Source organism: Bufo bufo, chromosome 4 (genome assembly GCF_905171765.1).
Source record: "Bufo bufo chromosome 4, aBufBuf1.1, whole genome shotgun sequence".
Taxonomy (NCBI): Eukaryota; Metazoa; Chordata; class Amphibia; order Anura; family Bufonidae; genus Bufo; species Bufo bufo.
Genome location: NC_053392.1, coordinates 79,023,546 through 79,050,722, shown reverse-complemented (window position 1 = coordinate 79,050,722; position 27,177 = coordinate 79,023,546). Strand labels below are relative to the sequence as shown.

General features: G+C 43.4%; 1 protein-coding gene across 1 annotated transcript in view; it reads right to left on the bottom strand.

The window, feature by feature from the left end:
• KLHL29 (kelch like family member 29) overlaps window positions 1-23,860 on the bottom strand; it is a 909,740-nt gene extending 885,880 nt beyond the window's left edge. Inside the window, exon 1 of the mRNA XM_040427407.1 lies at window positions 23,622-23,860. The gene's annotated coding sequence lies outside the window, so the exon portion shown is untranslated. The remainder of the gene's footprint in view (window positions 1-23,621) is intronic.
• Between the last annotated feature and the right edge of the window lie 3,317 nt (window positions 23,861-27,177).

Here is a 27,177-nt window from a genome sequence, read left to right as displayed (position 1 = left end):
CACCTGCCCACAAGACGCACCTAGGTTTTTGAGGAGGAAAATAAGAAAAAAATAATTTTGAACCAAAAGGTCTGCTTTTGGTGGGTTTTGAACTAATGGTGGTCTGTGGATGACACTATTATAGGGCATCTGTGGATGGCACTGTTATGGGGGCATCTGTGGATGGCACTGTTATGGGGGCATCTGTGGATGGCACTGTTATGGGGGCATCTGTGGATGGCACTGTTATGGGGGAATTTGTGGATGGCACTGTTATGGGGGATCATTGTGGGGGCATCTGTGGATTGCACTGTTATGGGGGCATCTGTGGATGACACATATATAGCATCTTATCTTATGTGTCATCCACAGATCCCCCATAACAGTGTCCCTGTGTAGTGAATGGGGGCCGGCATCTGTTTCTGTAATGGCAGCGGGGCCCGGTGCAGTCACTGTATTCTACTACACCGGGCCCCGCTCACTGTAGTATACGTTAATCATATCTAACTTGTGGGTATTGTTAAAGTATTCCAATCATCTTAAATCTAGCGCTGTACTACTTACTACTAACTTCTTGGCAGTCAGGAGGCCGGGCGGGCGCTCGTAGCGTAGCTCCCTACGTCAGGCGCCTGTGCCGCCTGCTTCATTCATAAAGTGGGCGGAGCAGGCGCGTGACGTAGTGAGCTACGCTACGAGCGCCCGCAATAACAATACCGACAAGTTAGATATGATTACCGTATACTACAGTGAGCGGGGCCCGGTGTAGTAGAATACAGTAACTGCACCAGGCCCCGCTGCCATTACAGAACCAGATGCCGGACCCCAGCCCCTCCTCCCTCTCAGCCTATTCACCGGACGGTCGCAGCATTCGCCCCATAAGACGCACTGCTATTTCCCCCCCACTTTTGGGGGGGGGAAAGTGCGTCTTATAGGGCGAAAAATACGGTACTTCTCTACTGTAAGAATAAAGGCCAATGCATGCAGTGCGTCACGTTACCGCAAAACGAACACGTTAAGTGACCGTGAAGAAGTATGCTTTTCATATGCTTCACTATATGGCACGCAACGCACAGTTAAGGCGCGGCAATACTTATACTCTCCATTGTGTTGTGTTCCGCTGTTACAGGGAACGCAACGCCCATGGTTAACCTAGCCTCTCACTGATAACTGATTAGGTAAATATGTTTTTTTGCAGGACTAGAGACACTTGTATAAGTGAAGGGAATGGATAGTCAATAGTTCAAGACTGAAGCTGTAAACCATTTGAAAAACTGCTGTCATTCAGCTAACGCTATAAAAACTTGGAAACTCAGATTGTTAGCTTAAACTTTAAACATGACTATGGGATTTTCAATGCCCCTTCCCCTGCCCCATCCTGGATCCCCCCACTGCCCTATCTTCAGAAGATCAGCACACAAAGGAGAAGGCAGCGGCTTCCTAGCCAGTAGTTCTGTGGTAATGACATGTATGCTGCCTTTCTTTCCTTCAAGGAATGTATAAAATACATTTGCATATTAAATACAGAGGAGTCGGGGAGTCGGCGTCGGAAGTACCAAAAACTGAGGAGTCAGAGTCGGAGCATTTATCTACCGACTCCACAGCCCTGCTGTAAACAACACTTGGGGCAGGAATTAATGCAAAAAAGTGGGGCCTTAAGTAAAAATCTAAATATGACCCCTCTTCACAACTCTTCAAAGCCCACCCTAGAGCAGGCGATGACTATACTGCTACAGAATCTGTCTGGTTTTCTTGGATGATAGACTCACATTGAGACCCTCGTCTAACCAACCATAGCTTGACGAATGTAAAGTATTCTTTCCTGTTCAGATCACACCAATGGCTTCCTGGGATAGGCTCCCATTGTGGTTTGATGTCCAATGTTTATTAAACTTGCAATGGCTGTGGACAGGGACAACTCTGAAAGAATAACCCCGCCCATGAGGAACGGAGTTGGAGAAAATATTGTCTGAGCATCCCTCCGGGACAGCTACTCCAATGATATAAATGCTATGTTTATACAAATTAAGGTTATACATTTTTCTGGTATAGTTTTGGTATCAGTTGCTCACAGTTTTTAAGATATCTCCCGTGTTTTTTCAAAATAGCTAAAATTCTGTCCTGGTCACATAATGGACGCAAAGGTGCACGTCTCGTTAAAGTTACAGCACAGTTATCAGAGCTGCGTCTTGAAATGAGCCGTGTGTGTCCTTCACATGTCCATGGACACTGTGGAAACAATAAAGGTTACTACTGAATGACAGCATGCAGAGATCTTGAAAACTGTAATGATTCAAATTGAAAGACTCTAGAACTTTTGCAAAGAATTACCAATACATTTGCTTAAATTGTAAAAACCCCTTTTAGCTTTATTAAATTATCACCATATCCAAGCAATTTCTTTGCTGTCAGTGAATAAAAACACTGCTGTTTCCGTTCAGAGGTGGCAAACCCATTTATCCCTAGGCGCGCAGCAGCTGAGAAGTAGCTACAACAGTATCCAGCCTAGACCATGTACAGGGCTAGCTATGCATAGGTTTACTGCCTACTACAAGTGTGTTCTCATTCACTGACAGCAAACACATCTTGAAATGGTGAAGAATTAAAACACAAAGTACATTAGAAAGCTGTAGAAAGTCTTATTTATATACAGATTAGGCTGTATTAACATAAAACTGGACAGTCCCTTTAAGCAGTCCTCTAAAAACTTTATAAAACTTCTCCATACTCTTTCCGTACGGCAGAGTTAGAGCCCTCCCGTAATCCCGTCTTGGTTCATGTCTTCTTCCAGATGAATGACTGTATTTATTTTACACTCCAGAAGTGTCCCGGAGCTTACAGGCAGGACTAATTATAAATGCAATTAACAAGTGAAAAAAAAAGAAAAGAAAGAAGATTCTACTTTGTTTCGGTCGTCTTACATCCGGGCACAGATTAATTCTCCTAATTACTCCAAAAGCTCTGAGTGATCTGTATTCTGTGCCTGGCACACCAGCGCCGCCGAGTACTACCTAGTGGGTTACTTTATCCTGGGAAATTGGAAGTGGCAGAAACTTTTTTTTTTAAATTAAACCGTACAATGAAAGCTTCCTATAAGGATGTATTGTCTCACAAGCCAAAATGTAGATATACAAGTCCATTAAGTTGGAAGGAATAACTCCCAGCATATCCTGATAGCCGGGAGCTGTCAGGGGATTCTGGGAGTTGTAGTTTTGCAACAGCTGGAGAGTCATGGGTTGGGGACAGCGACATTGCACTGTAAAATGACTAAAATTTGACAATAAGTGAGCCTAATAATAGGTGCAAGGTTATCAAACGTCCTCTAAACTATTGGAAAGTTCAATAAAACCTGTACTAACTCACAATCTGCTGCCATCAATGTGTTGGAGGGCTCTCTAAAATATATTCACAACCCCTAGATCAATATCAGACCTCAGACCAGACTCCTAAATTAATATCAAACCCCAGACTAGGTGACTATTAATGTCAAACCTCCAGATCAGACCCTCTGAATATATTCATACCCCCTATATTAATATCAGACTCCAGACTAGGTGCTTATATCAATATCAAGCCTCCAGATCAGACCCTCTAAATATATTCACACCCCCTATATTAATATCAGACTCCAGACTAGGTGCCTATATTAATAAAAAAAAAAAACGACCAGACCCTCTAAATGTATTCAGACTCCAAACTAGGTGCCTATATCAATATCTCCAGAACAGACCCTCTAAATATATTCAGACCTCTTATATTAATATCAGACTCCAGACAATATCAAGACTCTCTAGACCAGACCCTCTGAATATATTCAGACCCCTTATAATAATATCAGACTCCAGACAATATCAAGCCTCCAGATCAGACCCACTGAATATATTAACACCCCCTATATTAATGTCAGCCTGCAGACTAGGTGCCTATATTAATAGCAAACTCTCAGATGAGATCCTCTGAATTTATTCAGACCCCCTGTATTAATATCAGACCCCAGACCCCTAAAGTAATTTCATTCCCCAGACCAGACCATTATATCAATATTGGACCCCAGACCCTGTGGGAGAAAGTTTGTAATATACTTACCGTACTAAAGTTACATAGATTGGCATCCCAAGAATCAGAGTCACATGATGCTCTTGATTTTAATATAGAGAGTCTGAATATATTCAGAGGGTCTGGTCTGGGGGCTTGATATTAAAGGGGTTCTCCTGAATTTAAATACCTATCCTTAGGATAAGTAATCAAACATGCGATTGGTGTACTATTCCCAGCAACTCTGCCGATCAGCTGTATGAAGAGGCTGTGGCACTCTGTGAACGCCACGGCCTCTTCCTAGGCCAGTGATGTCACATTCATTGGTCATATGGCCTGGGTACAGCTCAGTCCCATTTAAGTGGGTCTGAGCTGCAATACCAAGCACTGCCACGATACAATGTACGGCGCTGTACTTGGCTTTGAGTAGGCAGAGGCACTCAGGCCTCTTCAAACTGTTGATAGGAGGGGTGCTGAGAGTAGGACCCCTCCGATCAGATACTGACGACCTATCCGAAGTTAGGTCATCAATATATAAATTCCAGAGAACCCTTTTAATATAGGCATCTAGTTTGGGTCTGATATTAATGTAGGAGTCCAGTCTGGGGTCTGATATTGATACAATGGGTCTGAATACATTTGGGGATTCTGGTTTGGGGTCTGATATTAATATAGGGGTCTGGTCTGGGGATTGATATAATGGGTCTGAATATATTTGGGGATTCTGGTCTGGGGTCTAATATTAATATAGCAGTCTGGTCTGGGGTCTGATATTGATATACAGTAATGGGTCTGAATATATTTGGGGATTCTGGTCTGGGGTCTGATATTAATATAGGGGTCTGGTCTGGGGATTGATATAATGGGTCTGAATATATTTGGGGATTCTGGTCTGGGGTCTAATATTAATATAGCGGTCTGGTCTGGGGTCTGATATTGATATACAGTAATGGGTCTGAATATATTTAGGGATTCTGGTCTGGGGTCTGATATTAATATAGGGGTCTGGTCTGGGGTCTGATATTAATATAATGGGTCTGAATATATTTGGGGATTCTGGTCTGGGGTCTGATATTAATATAGGGCTCTGGTCTGGGGATTGATATAATGGGTCTGAATATATTTGGGGATTCTGGTCTGGGGTCTAATATTAATATAGCGGTCTGGTCTGGGGTCTGATATTGATATAATGGGTCTGAATATATTTGGGGATTCTGGTCTGGGGTCTAATATTAATATAGCGGTCTGGTCTGGGGTCTGATATTGATATAATGGGTCTAAATATATTTGGGGATTCTTGTCTGGGGTCTGATATTAATATAGCGGTCTGGGGTCTGATATTAATATAATGGGTCTGAATATATTTGGGGATTCTTGTCTGGGGTCTGGTCTGGGGTCTGATATTGATACAATGGGTCTGAATATATTTGGGGATTCTGGTCTGGGGTCTGATATTAATATAGGGGTCTGGTCTGGGGTCTGATATTAATATAATGGGTCTGAATATATTTGGGGATTCTGGTCTGGGGTCTGATATTAATATAGCGGTCTGGTCTGGGGTCTGATATTGATATAATGGGTCTGAATATATTTGGGGATTCTGGTCTGGGGTCTGATATTAATATAGGGGTCTGGTGTCTGATATTAATATAATGGGTCTGAATATATTTGGGGATTCTGGTCTGGGGTCTGATATTAATATAGCGGTCTGGTCTGGGGTCTGATATTGATACAATAGGTCTGAATATATTTGGGGATTCTGGTCTGAGGGTCTGATATTAATATAGGGGTCTGGTCTGGGGTCTGATATTAATATAATGGGTCTGAATATATTTGGGGATTCTGGTCTGGGGTCTGATATTAATATAGCGGTCTGGTCTGGGGTCTGATATTGATACAATGGGTCTGAATATATTTGGGGATTCTGGTCTGGGGTCTGATATTAATATAGGGGTCTGGTCTGGGGTCTGATATTAATATAATGGGTCTGAATATATTTGGGGATTCTGGTCTGGGGTCTGATATTAATATAGCGGTCTGGTCTGGGGTCTGATATTGATACAATGGGTCTGAATATATTTGGGGATTCTGGTCTGGGGTCTAATAACTATATAGATGTCTGGTATGGGATCAGAATATATTTAGCCATAGCTTTTAATATAAGGCACACCCTTAAAAACGTGACTCTCTCAGGTTAATATCTCTAACGGTGGCTCTGATCCTGGAAGAAAGCAGCCATGGATTTTCCAATCAACTCTCGTAAGAACCTTGTGGATCCCTACAATTTATTACATACTTAATATATATTGTACATGTTCAATAGAAGACAAACGCATGTCAGAACGTTACGCTGACTCTCAGGAACCCATGACCACCAGGGAGACGCTGTACGGTCCCTTTAATGAGGCCAACAGAGGCAGCTGTCTCAGGTAGCAAGTCTCAAGAGGGCGGCAAAATGAAGGAAATTACCAGACAACCCTAAACCGCTTACAGCAGAAAGTGAACGCACTGCACGCTCCGGTCCAGGAGGCCCGCACACTCAACTCTTGCTTTTAGATGAGTCTACGGTGTGTTTTTCATCGACATTGCTATAGATGTAGCAGAGCTGTCAGATGTAGTAAAGCTGGGTTTGTTTTTGGCAGCATCCCCTGTGGATATCACAGAACTGCATTAACTGCGTCATCACCAAGGACAAGTAAGGCAGACCTAAACAGCACAACCCATTCAGCTCTGCTAAGCCTTTATACATTAAATAGATGTTTGTATGAGGCTGGCATTGTAGATTGTATCATAGGGTACTTTCACACTTGCGGCAGAGGATTCCGGCAGGCAGTTCCGTCGCCGGATCCGGCAATCCAGACGCAAACTGATGCATTTGTCAGACGGATGCAGATCAATCTCACAAATGCATTGCAATACCGGATCCGTTGTCATCTGGAAAAACGGATCTGGTATTTAATTTTTTCTCATTTTTAACCACCTCAGCCCCCAGTGCTTAAACACCCTGAAAGACCAGGCCACTTTTTACACTTCTGACCTACACTACTTTCACCATTTATTGCTCGGTCATGCAACTTACCACCCAAATGAATTTTACCTCCTTTTCTTCTCACTAATAGAGCTTTCATTTGGTGGTATTTCATTGCTGCTGACATTTTTACTTTTTTTGTTATTAATCGAAATTTAACGATTTTTTTGCAAAAAAATGACATTTTTCACTTTCAGTTGTAAAATTTTGCAAAAAAAATGACATCCATATATAAATTTTGCTCTAAATTTATTGTCCTACATGTCTTTGATAAAAAAAAAATGTTTGGGTAAAAAAAAAATGGTTTGGGTAAAAGTTATAGCGTTTACAAACTATGGTACAAAAATGTGAATTTCCGCTTTTTGAAGCAGCTCTGACTTTCTGAGCACCTGTCATGTTTCCTGAGGTTCTACAATGCCCAGACAGTACAAACACCCCACAAATGACCCCATTTCAGAAAGTACACACCCTAAGGTATTCGCTGATGGGCATAGTGAGTTCATAGAACTTTTTATTTTTTGTCACAAGTTAGCGGAAAATGATGATTTTTTTTTTTATTTTTTTTTCTTACAAAGTCTCATATTCCACTAACTTGTGACAAAAAATAAAAACTTCCATGAACTCACTATGCCCATCACGAAATACCTTGGGGTCTCTTCTTTCCAAAATGGGGTCACTTGTGGGGTAGTTATACTGCCCTGGCATTCTAGGGGCCCAAATGTGTGGTAAGGAGTTTGAAATCAAATTCTGTAAAAACTGACCAGTGAAATCCGAAAGGTGCTCTTTGGAATGTGGGCCCCTTTGCCCACCTAGGCTGCAAAAAAGTGTCACACATCTGGTATCTCCGTATTCAGTAGAAGTTGGGGAATGTGTTTTGGGGTGTCATTTTACATATACCCATGCTGGGTGAGATAAATATCTTGGTCAAATGCCAACTTTGTATAAAAAAATGGGAAAAGTTGTCTTTTGCCAAGATATTTCTCTCACCCAGCATGGGTATATGTAAAAAGACACCCCAAAACACATTCCCCAACTTCTCCTGAATACGGAGATACCAGATGTGTGACACTTTTTTGCAGCCTAGGTGGGCAAAGGGGCCCATATTCCAAAGAGCACCTTTCGGATTTCACTCGTCATTTTTTACAGAATTTGATTTCAAACTCCTTACCACACATTTGGGCCCCTAGAATGCCAGGGCAGTATAACTACCCCACAAGTGACCCCATTTTGGAAAGAAGAGACCCCAAGGTATTCGCTGATGGGCATAGTGAGTTCATGGAAGTTTTTATTTTTTGTCACAAGTTAGTGGAATATGAGACTTTGTATGAAAAAAAAAAAATATAAAAAAAATCATCATTTTCCACTAACTTGTGACAAAAAATAAAAAATTCTAGGAACTCGCCATGCCCCTCACGGAATACCTTGGGGTGTCTTCTTTCCAAAATGGGGTCACTTGTGGGGTAGTTATACTGCCCTGGCATTTTCCAGGGGCCCTAATGTGTGGTAAGTAGGTAAATGACCAGTGAAATCCAAAAGGTGCTCTTTGGAATATGGGCCCCTTTGCCCACCTAGGCTGCAAAAAAGTGTCACACATCTGGTATCTCCGTATTCAGTAGAAGTTGGGGAATGTGTTTTGGGGTGTCATTTTACATATACCCATGCTGGGTGAGATAAATATCTTGGTCAAATGCCAACTTTGTATAAAAAAATGGGAAAAGTTGTCTTTCGCCAAGATATTTCTCTCACCCAGCATGGGTATATGTAAAAAGACACCCCAAAACACATTCCCCAACTTCTCCTGAATACGGAGATACCAGATGTGTGACACTTTTTTGCAGCCTAGGTGGGCAAAGGGGCCCATATTCCAAAGAGCACCTTTCGGATTTCACTCGTCATTTTTTACAGAATTTGATTTCAAACTCCTTACCACACATTTGGGCCCCTAGAATGCCAGGGCAGTATAACTACCCCACAAGTGACCCCATTTTGGAAAGAAGAGACCCCAAGGTATTCGCTGATGGGCATAGTGAGTTCATGGAAGTTTTTATTTTTTGTCACAAGTTAGTGGAATATGAGACTTTGTATGAAAAAAAAAAAAATATAAAAAAAATCATCATTTTCCACTAACTTGTGACAAAAAATAAAAAATTCTAGGAACTCGCCATGCCCCTCACGGAATACCTTGGGGTGTCTTCTTTCCAAAATGGGGTCACTTGTGGGGTAGTTATACTGCCCTGGCATTTTCCAGGGGCCCTAATGTGTGGTAAGTAGGTAAATGACCAGTGAAATCCAAAAGGTGCTCTTTGGAATATGGGCCCCTTTGCCCACCTAGGCTGCAAAAAAGTGCCACACATGTGGTATCTCCGTACTCAGGAGAAGTTGGGGAATGTGTTTTGGGGTGTCTTTTTACATATACCCATGCTGGGTGAGAGAAATATCTTGGCAAAAGACAACTTTTCCCATTTTTTTATACAAAGTTGGCATTTGACCAAGATATTTATCTCACCCAGCATGGGTATATGTAAAATGACACCCCAAAACACATTCCCCAACTTCTCCTGAGTACGGCGATACCAGATGTGTGACACTTTTTTGCAGCCTAGATGCGCAAAGGGGCCCAAATTCCTTTTAGGAGGGCATTTTTAGACATTTGGATACCAGACTTCTTCTCACGCTTTGGGGCCCCTAGAATGCCAGGGCAGTATAAATACCCCACATGTGACCCCATTTTGGAAAGAAGACACCCCAAGGTATTCAATGAGGGGCATGGCGAGTTCATAGAAATTTTTTTTTTTTGCCACAAGTTAGCGGAAATTGATATTTTTTATTTTTTTCTCACAAAGTCTCCCGTTCCGCTAACTTGGGCCAAAAATTTCAATCTTTCATGGACTCAATATGCCCCTCACGGAATACCTGGGGGTGTCTTCTTTCCGAAATGGGGTCACATGTGGGGTATTTATACTGCCCTGGCATTCTAGGGGCCCTAAAGCGTGAGAAGAAGTCTGGAATATAAATGTCTAAAAAATTTTACGCATTTGGATTCCGTGAGGGGTATGGTGAGTTCATGTGAGATTTAATTTTTTGTCACAAGTTAGTGGAATATGAGACTTTGTAAGAAAAAAAAATAATAATTCCGCTAACTTGGGCCAAAAAAATGTCTGAATGGAGCCTTACAGGGGGGTGATCAATGACAGGGGGGTGATCAATGACAGGGGGGTTGATCAATGACAGGGGGGTGATCAATGACAGGGGGGTGATCAATGACAGGGGGGGTGATCAATGACAGGGGGGGTGATCAATGACAGGGGGGGTGATCAATGACAGGGGGGTGATCAGGGAGTCTATATGGGGTGATAACCACAGTCATTGATCACGCCCGTGTAAGGCTTCATTCAGACGTCCGGATGCGTTTTGCGGATCCGATCCATCTATCAGTGGATCCGTAAAAATCATGCAGACGTCTGAATGGAGCTTTACAGGGGGGTAATCAATGACAGGGGGGTGATCAGGGAGTCTATATGGGGTGATAACCACAGTCATTGATCACGCCCCTGTAAGGCTTCATTCAGACGTCCGGATGCGTTTTGCGGATCCGATCCATCTATCAGTGGATCCGTAAAAATCATGCGGACGTCTGAATGGAGCTTTACAGGGGGGTGATCAATGACAGGGGGGTAATCAATGACAGGGGGGTGATCAGGGAGTCTATATGGGGTGATCACCACAGTCATTGATCACGCCCCTGTAAGGCTTCATTCAGACGTCCGGATGCGTTTTGCGGATCCGATCCATCTATCAGTGGATCCGTAAAAATCATGCGGACGTCTGAATGGAGCTTTACAGGGGGGTAATCAATGACAGGGGGGTGATCAGGGAGTCTATATGGGGTGATAACCACAGTCATTGATCATGCCCCTGTAAGGCTTCATTCAGACGTCCGGATGCGTTTTGCGGATCCGATCCATCTATCAGTGGATCCGTAAAAATCATGCGGACATCTGAATGGAGCTTTACAGGGGGGTGATCAGGGAGACTATATGGGGTGATCACCACAGTCATTGATCATGCCCCTGTAAGGCTTCATTCAGACGTCCGGATGCGTTTTGCGGATCCGATCCATCTATCAGTGGATCCGTAAAAATCATGCGGACGTCTGAATGGAGCTTTACAGGGGGGTAATCAATGACAGGGGGGTGATCAATGACAGGGGGGTGATCAGGGAGTCTATATGGGGTGATAACCACAGTCATTGATCATGCCCCTGTAAGGCTTCATTCAGACGTCCGGATGCGTTTTGCGGATCCGATCCATCTATCAGTGGATCCGTAAAAATCATGCGGACATCTGAATGGAGCTTTACAGGGGGTTGATCAATGACAGGGGGGTAATCAATGACAGGGGGGTGATCAGGGAGTCTATATGGGGTGATCAGGGGTGATTAGGGGTGATCAGGGGCTAATAAGGGGTTAATAAGTGACGGGGGGGGGGGGGTAGTGTAGTGTAGTGGTGCTTGGTGGGACTTTACTGAGCTACCTGTGTCCTCTGGTGGTCGATCCAAACAAATGGGACCACCAGAGGACCAGGTAGCAGGTATATTAGACGCTGTTATCAAAACAGCGTCTAATATACCTGTTAGGGGTTAAAAAAAACACATCTCCAGCCTGCCAGCGAACGATCGCCGCTGGCAGGCTGGAGATCCACTCTCTTACCTTCCGTTCCTGTGAGCGCGCGCGCCTGTGTGCGCGCGTTCACAGGAAATCTCGCGTCTCGCGAGAGGACGCGCCGGCGCGTCCAGGAGGAATGAATCAACCACCTCCAGGACGCGTCTGTGCGTACAGCGGTCCGGAGGTGGTTAAAGGTCTGCGCATGCGCAGACCATAAAACTGGATCCGTTTTGCCGGAACACTTGGGGCCGGATCCGACATTAATGGTTTTCAATGGAAATTAGTGCCGGATCCGGCATTCCGCCAAGTGTTCAGGATTTTTGGCCAGAAATAAGACTGCAGCAAGAGGGACTGAACTGAAGACACCCTGATGCATCCTGAAGGGATTGCTCTCCATTCACAATGCATGGGGATATAACTGATCAGTTCTTTTCCGGTATTGAGCCCTTAGGACGGAACTCAGCGCCGGAAAAGAAAGCGTGAAAGTATCCTTATCTACTGTATCTATCTATGCATCCATCTCATATCACTCTCTTTCTTCTATCTACTTATCTATGTATCTATCTATCTATCTCATATCTATCTATCTATCTATCTTATATCTATCTATCTATCTATTATCTATTATCTATCTATCTCATATCTATCTATCTATCTATCTATCTATCTATCTATCTATCTCTATCTATCTATCTATCTATCTATCTATCTATCTATCTATCTATCTATCAATCAATCATCTATCTATTATCTATTATCTATCTATCTCATATCTATCTATCTATCTATCTATCTATCTCATATCTATCTATCTATCTATCTATCTCTTATCTATCTATCTATCTATCTATCTATCTATCTATCTATCTATCTTATATCTATCTATCTATCTATCTATCTATCTATCTATCTATCTATCTATCTATCTATCTATCTATCTATCCATCTCACATCTCCCTCTTCCTTCTATCTTTATATCTATCACTCTACATTAGTAAAGTACTATGGCCGGGTTCACATCACCATAGACTGTATATTCTGTCTGGTGATAAAGTCAATAACAAACAGAAAGCAAGTCAAATGGAGTCCAAAGATAATTCCTTTGACCCACTGAAGTGAATGTCCCCGTCATGGTATATGGGTTGGGGGTATTCGGATGTACACCCCAATGTGAACCCAGCCTAAGCCTCCCTTTCCATATGCAGCCATCATCCATACGTTAGCTTTCCCGCAGCTGCACCAGTCGGGTCGTCTTTCCCCATGTGTGACTGTATACGAATGTGAAATAACCAACACCGAAAAAAAGCGATATGCAAATTAAATTAAGGGGATTGCTATTAATTTACTGTATTCCTGAGTCAAGTGAAGCAGAACACATCTGCAAAACACTGTACACAGAACCACTGATTTAGGAATGTATAATTAGCACTGTGGCATAAACATGACAGATACGAAGAGCGCTGTTTGAATACTTCTGCCGCTCATGTACGCTCTGAAATTAAAGAAATGTCTGGGGACAAATAAACCATATAAAAACATGCAAAGAGTAACACTGCCAGCGAGCCATGCTGCCGAGAGACCGGGGGGTACAGCCCGCTGTATGGCAGGCAGGGCAGGAGGGACACGGAATCATATGGGGCACAAAACACAAGTCAAAGAAGAGAAGACAATAGAAAAGAGGAAGATAAATAAATAATAATGTATCTGTAGGCCCTGCGGAGCTGGAGATGCGAGGAGGACCAAGGAGACTATGTGACTTAACATGTAGATACATAGGCTGAAAACAGACACCGGTCCATCAAGATCAACCTTCCTCAATCAGACCACACAGGTAAGGCTACTTTCACACTCGCGTTTGGTGCGGATCCGTCATGGATCTGCACAGACGGATCCGTTCAGATAATACAAACATCTGCATCTGTTCAGAACGGATCCGTTTGTATTATCTTTAACATAGCCAAGACGGATCCGTCTTGAACACCATTGAAAGTCAAAGGAGGACGGATCCGTTTTCTATTGTGCCAAATTGTGTCATAGAAAACGGATCCGTCCCCATTGACTTACATTGTGTGTCAGGACGGATCCGTTTGGCTCAGTTTCGTCAGGCGGACACCAAAATACTGCAAGCAGTGTTTTGGTGTCCGACTCCAAAGCGGAATGGAGACAAAACTAATGCAAACTGATGAGTTCTGAGCGGATCCTTTTCCATTCAGAATGCATTAGGGTAAAACTTTTGGACCGCTTGTGGGAGCCCATGATGGATCTCACAAATTGAAAGCCAAAACGCCTGTGTGAAAGTAGCCTAAATACAATCAGGTGTCTTCTTTCCAAACTGAACAGGACCGATTTTGAAGCCTCTTATTATATCAGACATCTTCCATCCCACTTAGGCTACATTCACACGACCGTATGTGTTTTGCAGTCCGCAAATTGCGGATCTACAAAAAAAATGGATGATGTCCGTATGGCATCCGTTTTTTTTGCGGATCCATTGTAACAATGCCTATCCTTGTCTGCAAAACGGACCAGAATAGGATATGTTCTATTTTTTTTGTGGGGTTACAGAACGGACATATGGATGCGGACACCACACGGTGTGCTGTCTCCATTTTTTGCTGACCCATTGAAATAAATAGGTCTGCATCCTATCCGCAAAAAAAACGGAACGGATACAGAAACAAAATACGTTCGTGTGAATGTAGCCTTAATCTGGTCCCCCGCCTCTCACCCCTTTCTAGCTCTCCTATATCATTTTTAGTACGTGGAGCCAAAAACTGAATCCCATATTCAAGATAGATATGTAGATAGATAGATAGATAGATAGATAGATAGATAGATAGATAGATAGATAGATAGATATGAGATAGATAGATAGATAGATAAAAGATAGATAGATAGATAATAGATAGATAATAGATAGATAGATATGAGATGGATAGATAGATAAAATATAGATAGATAGATAGATAGATAGATAGATAGAGAGATAGAAGATAGATAATAGATAGATAGATAGATAGATAGATAGATAGATAGATAGATAGATAGATAATAGATAGATAGATAGATAGATAGATAGATAGATATAAGATAGATAGATAGGAGAAAAATAGATAGGTAGATACTGTAGAAAGATATGATACTTAGATAGAGAGATAGACAGATAAACAATATAGATAGATAAATAGAGAGAGCGTAAGGAGCTAGAAGGAAGGAAAACTAGAACTAGATGGCGAAGAGGAACAACAGAGAAATAGAAAAATGGAGTAAAGAAATGGAAAGTAATAAAACAGAAGTGAGACGGAAAAAGGAAACATGTAAGGAAAGAAAGATGGAAAAAAGAAGGTATGATATGGAAGAAAGAGGAAAAGAAAAGAGAAAGGATAAAGAAACAAAATATGTACAATAAAAGAAATGAATAAAGGGATAGAAGGAAAGAGAGGGAAGGAAGAAAACAAGGAATGGAAAGAAAGAAAGAAAGAAAGAAAGAAAGAAAGAAAGAAAGAAAGAAAGAAAGAAAGAAAGAAAGAAAGAAAGAAAGAAAGAAAGAAAGAAAGAAAGAAAATAAGTGAACAGGAGTGGTAAAGTAAATTGAGTGGAAAGAACAGAAATAATAAAACAGAGGGGAAGAAATTATTGGAGGAAGAAGTATATAAGGAAGAAGGGAAACAAAAATATGTAAAATAAAAAAGGATGATTTAAATACAAAACAAATTAACGTACGGAAGCAATATGGAAAGAAGAAGAATAGAAACTGAATAGCAATGACAGAGAAATAGGGAAATTGAGCAGAGAAAGGGAATATAACGAAACAGAGGAGAAGAGATGGAAAGGAGAGGAAATGTACATAAGGAAGGAAGTAAGAAAAAAAGGTATATGGAAGAAAGAAGGAAGGAGAAAGGATAAAAAAAAAAGATGTATACCATGGAAAAAGGAATAGAGGGATAGATGGAAAGACGGATGAATGGATGGTTGAGTAGAAGAGGGACAGAAAAAAAGAAGGGGAAAGGGGAATAGAAAAGGAAGGGGAAAACCATAAAAAGAAAAAAAAATGCAAAGAAACTGGTAATAATGATGACGAAAAAAAGAAATGATGAGAAAACAAGAAAGTGTGGAAACAATGAAGGAAGAAAAATGAAAAAGGAAGGAAAGATAAAGTTACAAAAGGAAGACAGAGATATAAGGCATTTAGATAAATAGCTAGAATGATGAACAGGAGATATATACGTGAATAAAATAATAGATAGAAGATATTGATTTGACTCTCTTATATAACGCTGACATATTCCACAGCACATTACAGACATCATCATCAGTCACAATCTAAGGTCCCGATCACTATGTCTTTGGAGTGCGGGTGGAAACCGGAGAACCCGGAGGAAACCCACACAAACACGGGGAGAACATACAAGCTTCATGCAGATGTTGTCCTTGGTCGGCTTTGAACCTACTGTAGGAACCCTGTGCTAAACACTGAGCCACCGTGCAGCTATAGATAGATAGGAGATAGATCAGGGATGCTCAACTTGCCGCCCTCCAGCTGTTGCAAAACTACAACTCCCAGCATGCCCTAAACACATTACAGTAATACAACAAATCGCGCAGCTGGTGTCATGATAATGCTGTCTATATCTGTAGATATAGAGAGAGACAGACAGAGATAGATATATAGATACATAGATATATATGAGACAGATATCAGATGGGTAGATAGATAGATAGATAGATAGATAGATAGATAGATAGATAGATATGAGATAGATAGATAGATAGATAGATAGATAGATAGATAGATAGATAGATATGAGATAGATAGATAGATAGATAGATAGATAGATAGATAGATAGATAGATATGAGATAGATAGATAGATAGATAGATATGAGATAGATAGATAGATAGATAGATAGATAGATAGATAGATAGATAGATAGATAGATATGAGATAGATAGATAGATAGATAGATATGAGATAGATAGATAGATAGATAGATAGATATGAGATAGATAGATAGATAGATAGATAGATAGATAGATAGATAATAGATATGAGATAGATAGATAGATAGATAGATAGATAGACAGACAGATAGATAGATAGATAGATAGATAGATAGACAGATAGATAGATAGATAGATAGATAGATATGAGATAGATAGATAGATAGATAGATAGATAATAGATAGATAGACAGATAGATAGATAGATAGATAGACAGACAGATAGATAGATAGATAGATAGATAGACAGATAGATAGATAGATAGATAGATATGAGATAGATAGATAGATAGATAATAGATAGATAGATAGATAGATAGATAGATAGATATTCACATTTATCTCAACCAACATGTTCAGTAGTGACATACTCCTGCACTATATAGAAGACATTGCAGTGAGACAAGCACATACATGAAGTAAATGAAGTAAATCCAGCTCGTGGCTACAAACCTCAGGACAAGGTTGTGAACCGTCCACTAAATGCTGGAGAGTCCGTAGACATAAGAGATATTCTCACCGTGTCTGTGATCTTCATTCAGGCCGGCGGATCTTGTCATTGTGATTCCTCATGTTGTGGTCACAGTGAAGGCTCTAACACGCTCATATGACTATGGTAATCTATAGACAGATATCACTGATGGGGTTTATGATTATCATCATCAGTTTGTGATTTTTTGGATAAGTTGTCCAGAAAAAAAGCTATAATCAGGATGGCACCAAGATCCAAGCCAGCTAATGAAGATCACCCAGAAACTCTATTACGGGGACAGGACCTTCTAAGACGTGAGAGCTTGGTATTCTGAACAGATAGAGAAAACCCAGTTTCGGAAATACCATTACTCAAAAGCAACGGGTGGTTAAGGAGTAATGTGCTTTCCTTGGAAATACTTCGATTCTTGTGGTTTTAGGGAAACCACAACTTTTAAAAAGTGCTAGCTGTAATATTTTAGCTTAACCTCCCCTCAAACTAAAATCGACCTGGAAAAGAGATCTCCAACCGGCGGCTCTCCAGCTCTGAAATTCTAGTTACACAACAGCTGGAGAGCCCCAGATAACAGACCACTGACCTAGAGTTTACGTCCCATCCATATGGAGGCACATATATAGAAATTACCGGCAGCAATGCAGATATTGGTCATTCCAAAATGTAGAAACCATAACCTCTGCTGGACACGTTAGGAGAAGACAACGCTAAATGGAAACAGTTCTTCTTGGTATAGTTGAAAGATAAGAAGAAGAGGACCACCAGTAAGAACATGGAAGGAGACATCAATCACAGGAACCATGATCGTGACATTGAAAAGCCTGAAGACCCAAAGATACAAAAGGACATTCTGGAGACAAATTGGTTATATTGTCATCAGAAGCAGAAGGTGCCCAAGTGATGAAAACAAACAGGACAATCTGAATGTCGTGGTGATAGACAAATATTATTAAAGTGACTCAATTAAGAAAAAGGGTCACACGTGATTGTAAGGCTACTTTCACACTCGCGTTTGGTGCGGATCCATCATGGATCTGCACAGATGGATCTATTCAGATAATACAAACGCATGCATCCGTTCAGAACGGATCCGTTTGTATTATCTGTAACAGAGCCAAGATCCATCTTGACCATCATAGAAAGTCAATGGAGGACGGATCCGTTTTCTATTGTGCCAGATTGTGTCCTAGAAAACGGATCCGTCCCCATTGACTTACATTGTGTGCCAGGACGGATCCGTTTGGCTCAGTTTCATGAGACGTACACCAAAACGCTGTAAGCAGCCTCCAGAGCGGAATGGAGACGGAACGGAGGCAAACTGATGCGTTCTGAGCGGATCCTTTTCCATTCAGAATGCATTAGGGCAAAACTGATCCGTTTTGGGCCGCTTGTGAAAACCCTGAATGGATCTCACAAATGGAAAGCCAGTGTGAAAGTAGCCTAAGATGTTATAACTACCAAAACTTATAGAAAAAGCTCTTGGCTGAACAAACCAAGACAAGAGACAAATATGGACATCTTAGAACCTCTCGTTGGAGATCTTGAAGAATGTAGTAAATGACAAGGAAAGCAAACAAGACCTCTTTTCCACTTGAAGAACAAGCAGTCAGACTGAAGCTTTATCTCACACAATCTGGATTTATTTGATGGAAGTTGGGGAAACACTGATCATATATTCAATAGGGGTAAAACCCAACTTGAGGGCATCTAATAAGGTTTAGATCACTGTGGGCTTCAAAAAGTTTGAATAAATGAAATACAACCAAGACAAAAAAAAGACTCAAGTTCTAATAAAAATAAATTGTCCTATAATGTCCCTGAACTCTATCATGACCCAAGAAATCTCAAGTAACCTTTGGTAACCTATTTCATACATCTTCGTAGAAGCTAATCCAATGTAAAAATGACAGTACAGGAGAAAATTGTATCAAAGTCTTCATCTTATAGCCTTCTACTAGTCAGGGTCTGCTTGATATCAGGGGACAGTAGAATAAATAATACCGATAAAGTCCAAGCTTGAGAGTTTAATGTCCTCAGGCTTTTAAGGAATGCCAAAAAATTACAACTCTGGATGAGGGCAATTCACTGAACATATGGTTCCTTACAGTTCTAGCCTCACTGTCCAATCATTTACAGAGCTCACATAGGGTTAATACCAGATTTTCAAGGTCATACTATTATTTTTGGCTAATACTATTAAAACTAGGTAGACATTAACTCCAGAAGGGTTAGTAGCATGGCAAGGTAAGTAACTGTGATGTTAATAGGAGGGTACGAGAAGACAATAAGCGAGTAGTGTCCAAGAAATGTCAATGACAGGAATCTGTATGTTAAATTCTGGGATGGCATGGATGGATGTGCCCAAGTAAGGAGGCAAAACATACGGATCCTAGGTGGGCAGTAATGTGTGCAGTGCCACAGTAGAAAGAAGGCTGGTAAATAGTACCAAGGTCTGGGTTAATACGTGGAAGGCAGGATATATAGTACCAAATAAGAGTTAATATGAGGATGGCAAGATATACAGTACCAAGGTTTGGGTCAACACTAGAAAGGTAAGGTACACAGTGCCCACTGAGAGTTCATACCAGGATGGCAAGATATGTAGTACCAAGGTTTGAGTCAATACTAGGATGGCATGGTATACAGTGCCCACCGAGAGTTCATACTAGTATGGCAAGATATGTAGTACCAAGGTTTGAGTCAATACTAGGATGGCATTGTATACAGTGCCCACCGAGAGTTCATACTAGGAAGACAAGATATGTAGTACCAAGGTTTGGGTCAGTACTAGGATGGCATGGTATACAGTGCCCACCGAGAGTTCATACTAGGAAGACAAGATATGTAGTACCAAGGTTTGAGTCAATACTAGGATGGCATGGTATACAGTGCCCACCGAGAGTTCATACCAGGATGGCAAGATATGTAGTACCAAGGTTTGAGTCAATACTAGGATGGCATTGTATACAGTGCCCACCGAGAGTTCATACTAGGAAGACAAGATATGAAGTACCAAGGTTTGGGTCAGTACTAGGATGGCATGGTATACAGTGCCCACCGAGAGTTCATACTAGGAAGACAAGATATGTAGTACCAAGGTTTGAGTCAATACTAGGATGGCATTGTATACAGTGCCCACCGAGAGTTCATACTAGGAAGACAAGATATGAAGTACCAAGGTTTGAGTCAGTACTAGGATGGCATGGTATACAGTGCCCACCGAGAGTTAATACTAGGAAGACAAGATATGTAGTACCAAGGTTTGGGTCAGTACTAGGATGGCATGGTATACAGTGCCCACCGAGAGTTCATACTAGGAAGACAAGATATGTAGTACCAAGGTTTGAGTCAATACTAGGATGGCATGGTATACAGTGCCCACCGAGAGTTCATACTAGTATGGCAAGATATGTAGTACCAAGGTTTGAGTCAATACTAGGATGGCATTGTATACAGTGCCCACCGAGAGTTCATACTAGGAAGACAAGATATGTAGTACCAAGGTTTGGGTCAGTACTAGGATGGCATGGTATACAGTGCCCACCGAGAGTTCATACTAGGAAGACAAGATATGTAGTACCAAGGTTTGAGTCAATACTAGGATGGCATGGTATACAGTGCCCACCGAGAGTTCATACCAGGATGGCAAGATATGTAGTACCAAGGTTTGAGTCAATACTAGGATGGCATTGTATACAGTGCCCACCGAGAGTTCATACTAGGAAGACAAGATATGAAGTACCAAGGTTTGGGTCAGTACTAGGATGGCATGGTATACAGTGCCCACCGAGAGTTCATACTAGGAAGACAAGATATGTAGTACCAAGGTTTGAGTCAATACTAGGATGGCATTGTATACAGTGCCCACCGAGAGTTCATACTAGGAAGACAAGATATGAAGTACCAAGGTTTGAGTCAGTACTAGGATGGCATGGTATACAGTGCCCACCGAGAGTTCATACTAGGAAGACAAGATATGTAGTACCAAGGTTTGGGTCAGTACTAGGATGGCATGGTATACAGTGCCCACCGAGAGTTCATACTAGGAAGACAAGATATGTAGTACCAAGGTTTGAGTCAATACTAGGATGGCATGGTATACAGTGCCCATGGAGAGTTCATACCAGGATGGCAAGATATGTAGTACCAAGGTTTGGGTCAGTACTAGGATGGCATGGTATGCAGTGCCCACTGAGAGTTCATACTAGGAAGGCAAGATATACAGTACTATGGTTTGGGTCAGTACTAGGATGACAAGGTTTCTAGTGCCCAGAAGGAGACAGAACTGGAGTGGCAAGGGGAGTGCACACAGGGTTAATTCTATATTGAAAAAATTAATAACTAACATCAAGATGTGAATTTTCCAGCCAGGTGGCGCGGCATGCTGGACACTTAGGGGACTAATATCCCTATGGCATGGTAGGGTATAAAATACCGAGAAGGGTTAATATTAGGATGCCCAGGTAGCGACCAGGTAAATGACATATTGCTACCAACAGTGGTACAACAACTACCATCATTGTCAGCTGAAATAACAGCTTAGAGAACTTCATGGTGGGGAGCCCTTGTAAAGTTCAAGCATGAAGCTGCCACCGCTCTACATCAAGACCCAGACGTCCCATTCCTCCCCGGTGCCAATCACCTGCAGGGCACAAAACACCAGTGCTGCAGCCAGGCAGCTCTCCGTGACTTGATGCGCAGCTTGGCGTTCCAGCAGGAGGCACCGAGAACACTCCCAGGATAACACATAATAACAAAGCTGCTGTCCCAGGCCGCACCGCCTGTGCCCCCCTCCCTGTGAGCGTGCGTGCGTGTGTGTGCAGCGCTCCCCGGGGGCACCAGGAGCACAGTGCGGTCACCGAGACTCTTAATGACACATTCCACATGGGCGCAGACAAGCCAGCACAACGTGGGGTTTATGAATGAGGGGTGGGTTTCGAATAACAAGAAGACGGATAAAAACACAAGATCGGGTTGCCGTGAGTCTGCCAAGCCCTCGCTGTACGTCTGAGATAGCGGTGTCATCGAATAGTTAACCCGCTTCACTGCCAAAGCCGTCAGCAAATCTGGTAGATGACATTTACACATGGAGCTTCAGTCTGGTACGGACTATGTATGGCATCGTGTGGGCACAATAGCTGGGCACACGTTAGGGTTAATATCAGGATTGTAAATGTCTTCGTATACCCTTATAGCATGCCAGCTTCACATAAATGATGTATGGCCACCAAGCGTGGGCGCACAGACAACTGCTCTCTAGTAGGTTCCTCATGCACACATCTGTGGGCACTACACGCTACTTGTATGGATCATACACGGGTGCCCATTGCCAACTTTTGTTCAGTAAGGTTAACACAATGTGTGCAGTGGGGGGGAGGGGGGTAATAACATGGCAAACTGTGTAGTGCCTAAAGTGGGGCATTATTAGGATGGCATGGTGAGCAGTGCCTGAGTAAGGCTCATACCCGATGGCAGTGCCCAAGTACAGTTTATACCCGATGACATGATGAGCAATGCCCAGGTACAGTTTATACCCGATGGCATGATGAGCAGTGCCCATGTACACTTCATATCAGATGGCAATGCCCATGTACAGTTCATACCCGATGGCATAGAGAGCAGTGCCCAGTTACAATTCATACCCGATGGCATAGTGAGCAGTGCCCTGGTACAGTTCATACCCGATGGCATAGAGAGCAGTGCCCATGTACAGTTCATATTTAATAGCAAGTGCAAGATACAAAGCAGCTGTAACACTGGAGTGGCAGATTCTGTGCTGCCAATGACAACTTGTTGGCATTGGGAACAGTGTCTAAAGCCAGGGTGACAAGTTAAGTATCAGGTTAGTTAATACTAGGTTGGCATCACCAGTAGGGTCTGGAGCAAGGTTCCTACTAGGATGCGTGGTGCCCAAGAAGTTACAAGAATAGTTTGCCAAGGTACTTAGCGCCAAGGATGGGTAGTGCCCAAGGCAGGTCAACATTAGAAGGACAATAGTGCCAAGCTGGGTACATGCAGAAGGAGGAGCGGACTGACAGTATGGTACCACAGACTGTAGGGTACCCAGGTGGGTACAATATCAGGCTGGCAAGGTGCACAGTGCCCACATGGCAGGATGCCAAGATGTGTACTGGGCAAGCAGGGTTGAGGCTGGTGCGCAGAGCCCCTGCCTGGTACCATGGCTGGCATCTCCTCTCCTCCCTCAGGAAGTTTTTTTCCTCCTCTCTCTCTCCCTTATAACCTTACCTCCCTCCCTCCTTCTTCTTTCTTGGCTGGCACGGCGCAGGCGCACAGGATGGTTATTAACATGCACTTAATAATACACCGGAGGATGTCAGAGGCACAGCGCCCGCCGGAGAGCAGGTGCCCGCAGGGAGCGCCCGCCGGGTGACCCCCGCCTTCAGCACCACAGCTGTGGACAGCCCCTTACCTGCGCGGTGCGGGCAGCTCCTGTCCTTGTCCTCCGCTCCCTCCAGTGCACGGACCGGGCTGCAGTGTCCGGACTTCGTGCGCGCTGCCGGGGAGGCTCCTAGTGGATGCCCAGCCAGTGCCAGGAAGGGTGGTGCCAGGCGGAGTGCCCGGGGCAGCGGGAGCAGGCTCGCGGTCTAGGCAGGGCACAGTGCTGAGGCTGCTGCAGGATCCGGACCATGCTCCCTTCTGGCTCCCTGCTTCTCCGAGGCTGTGTCTACTTGCTGGATGGGGGCGGGGTCAGGAGCGTCACGGCCGGGAGGGGACTCCAGTCACACGGGGGGGAGGCGGGCGAGCGCCGCTAGACACTGTCAGCTGTACACATGCCGGCCCGCCGTCTGCTGCCCGGGCTCCGGAGCTGTCAGCTGTACACATGCCGGCCCGCCGTCTGCTGCCCGGGCTCTGGAGCTGTCAGCTGTACACATGCCGGCCCGCCGTCTGCTGCCCGGGCTCCGGAGCTGTCAGCTGTACACATGCCGGCCCGCCGTCTGCTGCCCGGGCTCCGGAGCTGTCAGCTGTACACATGCCGGCCCGCCGTCTGCTGCCCGGGCTCCGGAGCTGTCAGCTGTACACATGCCGGCCCGCCGTCTGCTGCCCCGGCTCCGGAGCTGTCAGCTGTACACACACATGACCAATTTTTCACCTCCAGTAAAAGAGGAGATAATCCCAAGACTGGGCCCCATAGCAGTCACATCTATCTGTCCTCCTTTTCTCCCTTTTCCACTCTCACCTTCCTTGTACGCGCCTTCCTTTCTTTTTTTCATTTCCTCTGTCATTACTTCCCATTTTATCTACTCCACTTCTCATTTTTCTTTTCCCTTCCTACTCTACTTCCTTCCTTCCTCTCAGCCTTCTTACCTTCCCTCCCGTTCTCAATCTACACCTCTATTCATTTCTTTCATTGTACATATTTTATTCCTTCAACTCTTCTCCTTCCTTTTTTTTATTCATTCTTACCGTTTCCTTCCTTCCTTTTTTCACTTCTTGTCCTCCACTTTCATTACTTTTGTTTTCTCTACTTTATTTCCCCATTTCTAAGTTATTCCACTTCTATTTCTATTAATCTCCCTTTCATCTTTATTCCTTATTGTAATTTATTTTATATTTTATCTCATTCTTTACACACTTTAGTTATTTCCTTGTACAGGTTTTCCTTCCTCTCCTATGTACAGTACAATCTTCCTCTCTCTACTTCTTTCCTTCTTCTTCATTTTTGCTTTCCTGCATCCCATCCATTCACTTTTGTTCCTTTCTTTCTTCCTTCCTTCCTTCCTTCCTATCCTCCATCCTTTTCCTCGTCTTCCTTCCTCCCTTAATTTCCTTTTCCTCACTTCCGTCTCTTCCTCCCTCCTTCCTTTTCATTTTCCTCCTGTTTTCCTAACTTCCTCTCTTCCGACTCTTCCTCCCTCTCTCCTTCATTCCATTTTCCTGCTGTTTTCCTAACGTCCTCTCCTTCCAACCTTTCCTCCCTCTCCTTCCTTTCCTTTTCCTCCCTCCTCACTTCCGACCCTTCCTCCCTCCTTCCTTCCATCATGTTGTATATTTCATTTCTCATTTACTTAGGACGTGTTCACTTCCTCATCACAGTATCTGTACCGTCACAGTGTGTCACATATAGCGGAGAGGAAGGTCTTGCATTGCAGGACATTTGCTCCGCTATAAAAACCTAGCGGTCTCCACTACAGACACCGGGAACTGTTTGGCTCAGTTCCTGTCAGTTATTTGCTGAAACCAGCACTTCCATAATTCATTCACTGCTGTAACTGAACAGAAGAAGGAAAATAATAGCGCTGGTGTGAACATGTCTTTTCTCTTCCTTCTTGACGGTCTTCATATTTTTGTCCTTCCTTCTTGTCTTCCTTCCTTCTTTGTTCCTTACTTCTTACTTGTATATTTTTTGTGTTTTCAATAAACTTTTTATTTATTTTTCCTGTCTTTTTACCTTTCTTTATTTTCTTTCTGCCTAATTTCAGTTCTCCTTCTTTCCTTTGCTTATTTCCTTCTCCCTCCATCCAGTTTTGGCAGTTCCTTCTTTTATGACTCTGTTTCCTTCCTCTGTGCCCCCTCGCACTGTAGGAGGCAGTCTGCTGTGAAAGACTGGGCGCTTTGTATCTGCCTCCATCCCGTTGATCATTCTGTTTCTTGTCTTCATGATTTGAACATGATGGAAATCAGGAACTCTTATCAGTAATTGGTAGGTGGCTGTACAGTAAGTCATGCTCAGGATTTGGGTTCCTGAATCTGAAGTCATCTGTATCTAAATTACGAGATCGGCCAGTGCAGTTATAAGGAAGGAAATCTTCCCGTGCTGGTTAGTCTTGTTCTGTTTTTTAAATTCATAACAAGAATTTATAGTGAAGTTTTACCTCTTTTCTAGACAACTCACCCAGACTGCTGTTATAGGGGGCGCTCCAGACTATACAGACAGACTGCTGTTATAGGGGGCGCTCCAGACCACTCACCCAGACTGCTGTTATAGGGGGCGCTCCAGACTATACAGACAGACTGCTGTTATAGGGGGCGCTCCAGACCACTCACCCAGACTGCTGTTATAGGGGGCGCTCCAGACTATACAGACAGACTGCTGTTATAGGGGGCGCTCCAGACTATACAGACAGACTGCTGTTATAGGGGACGCTCCAGACTATACAGATAGACTGCTGTTATAGGGGACACTCCAGACTACACATCCAGACTGCTGTTATAGGGGGCGCTCCAGACTACACATCCAGACTGCTGTTATAGGGGGCGCTCCAAACTACACATCCAAACTGCTATTATAGGGGGCGCTCTAGACTATACAGACAGACTGCTGTTATAGGGGACACTCCAGACAACACACCCAGACTGCTGTTATAGGGGGCGCTCCAGACTATACAGACAGACTGCTGTTATAGGGGACACTCCAGACAACTCACCCAGACTGCTGTTATAGGGGGCGCTCCAAACTACACATCCAAACTGCTATTATAGGGGGCGCTCCAGATTATACAGCCAGACTGCTGTTCTAGGTGGTGCTCCAGACTACACATCCAGACTGCTGTTATAGGGGGCGCTCCAGACTATACAGCCAGACTGCTGTTCTAGGTGGTGCTCCAGACTACACATCCAGACTGCTATTATAGGGGACACTCCAGACAACACACCCAGACTGCTGCTATAAGGGGCGCTCCAGACTACACATCCAGACTGCTGTTATAGGGGGCGCTCCAGACTATACAGCCAGACTGCTGTTCTAGGTGGTGCTCCAGACTACACATCCAGACTGCTGTTATAGGGGACACTCCAGACAACACATCCAGACTGCTGTTATAGGGGGCGCTCCAGACTACACATCCAGACTGCTGTTATAGGGGACACTCCAGACAACACACCCAGACTGCTGTTATTGGGGACATTCCAGACTGCTGTTCTAGGGAGCGCTCCAGACTACACATCCAGACTGCTGTTATAGGTGGCGTTACAGACAACACACCACGACTGCTGTTATAGGGGGCGCTCCAGACTATACAGACAGA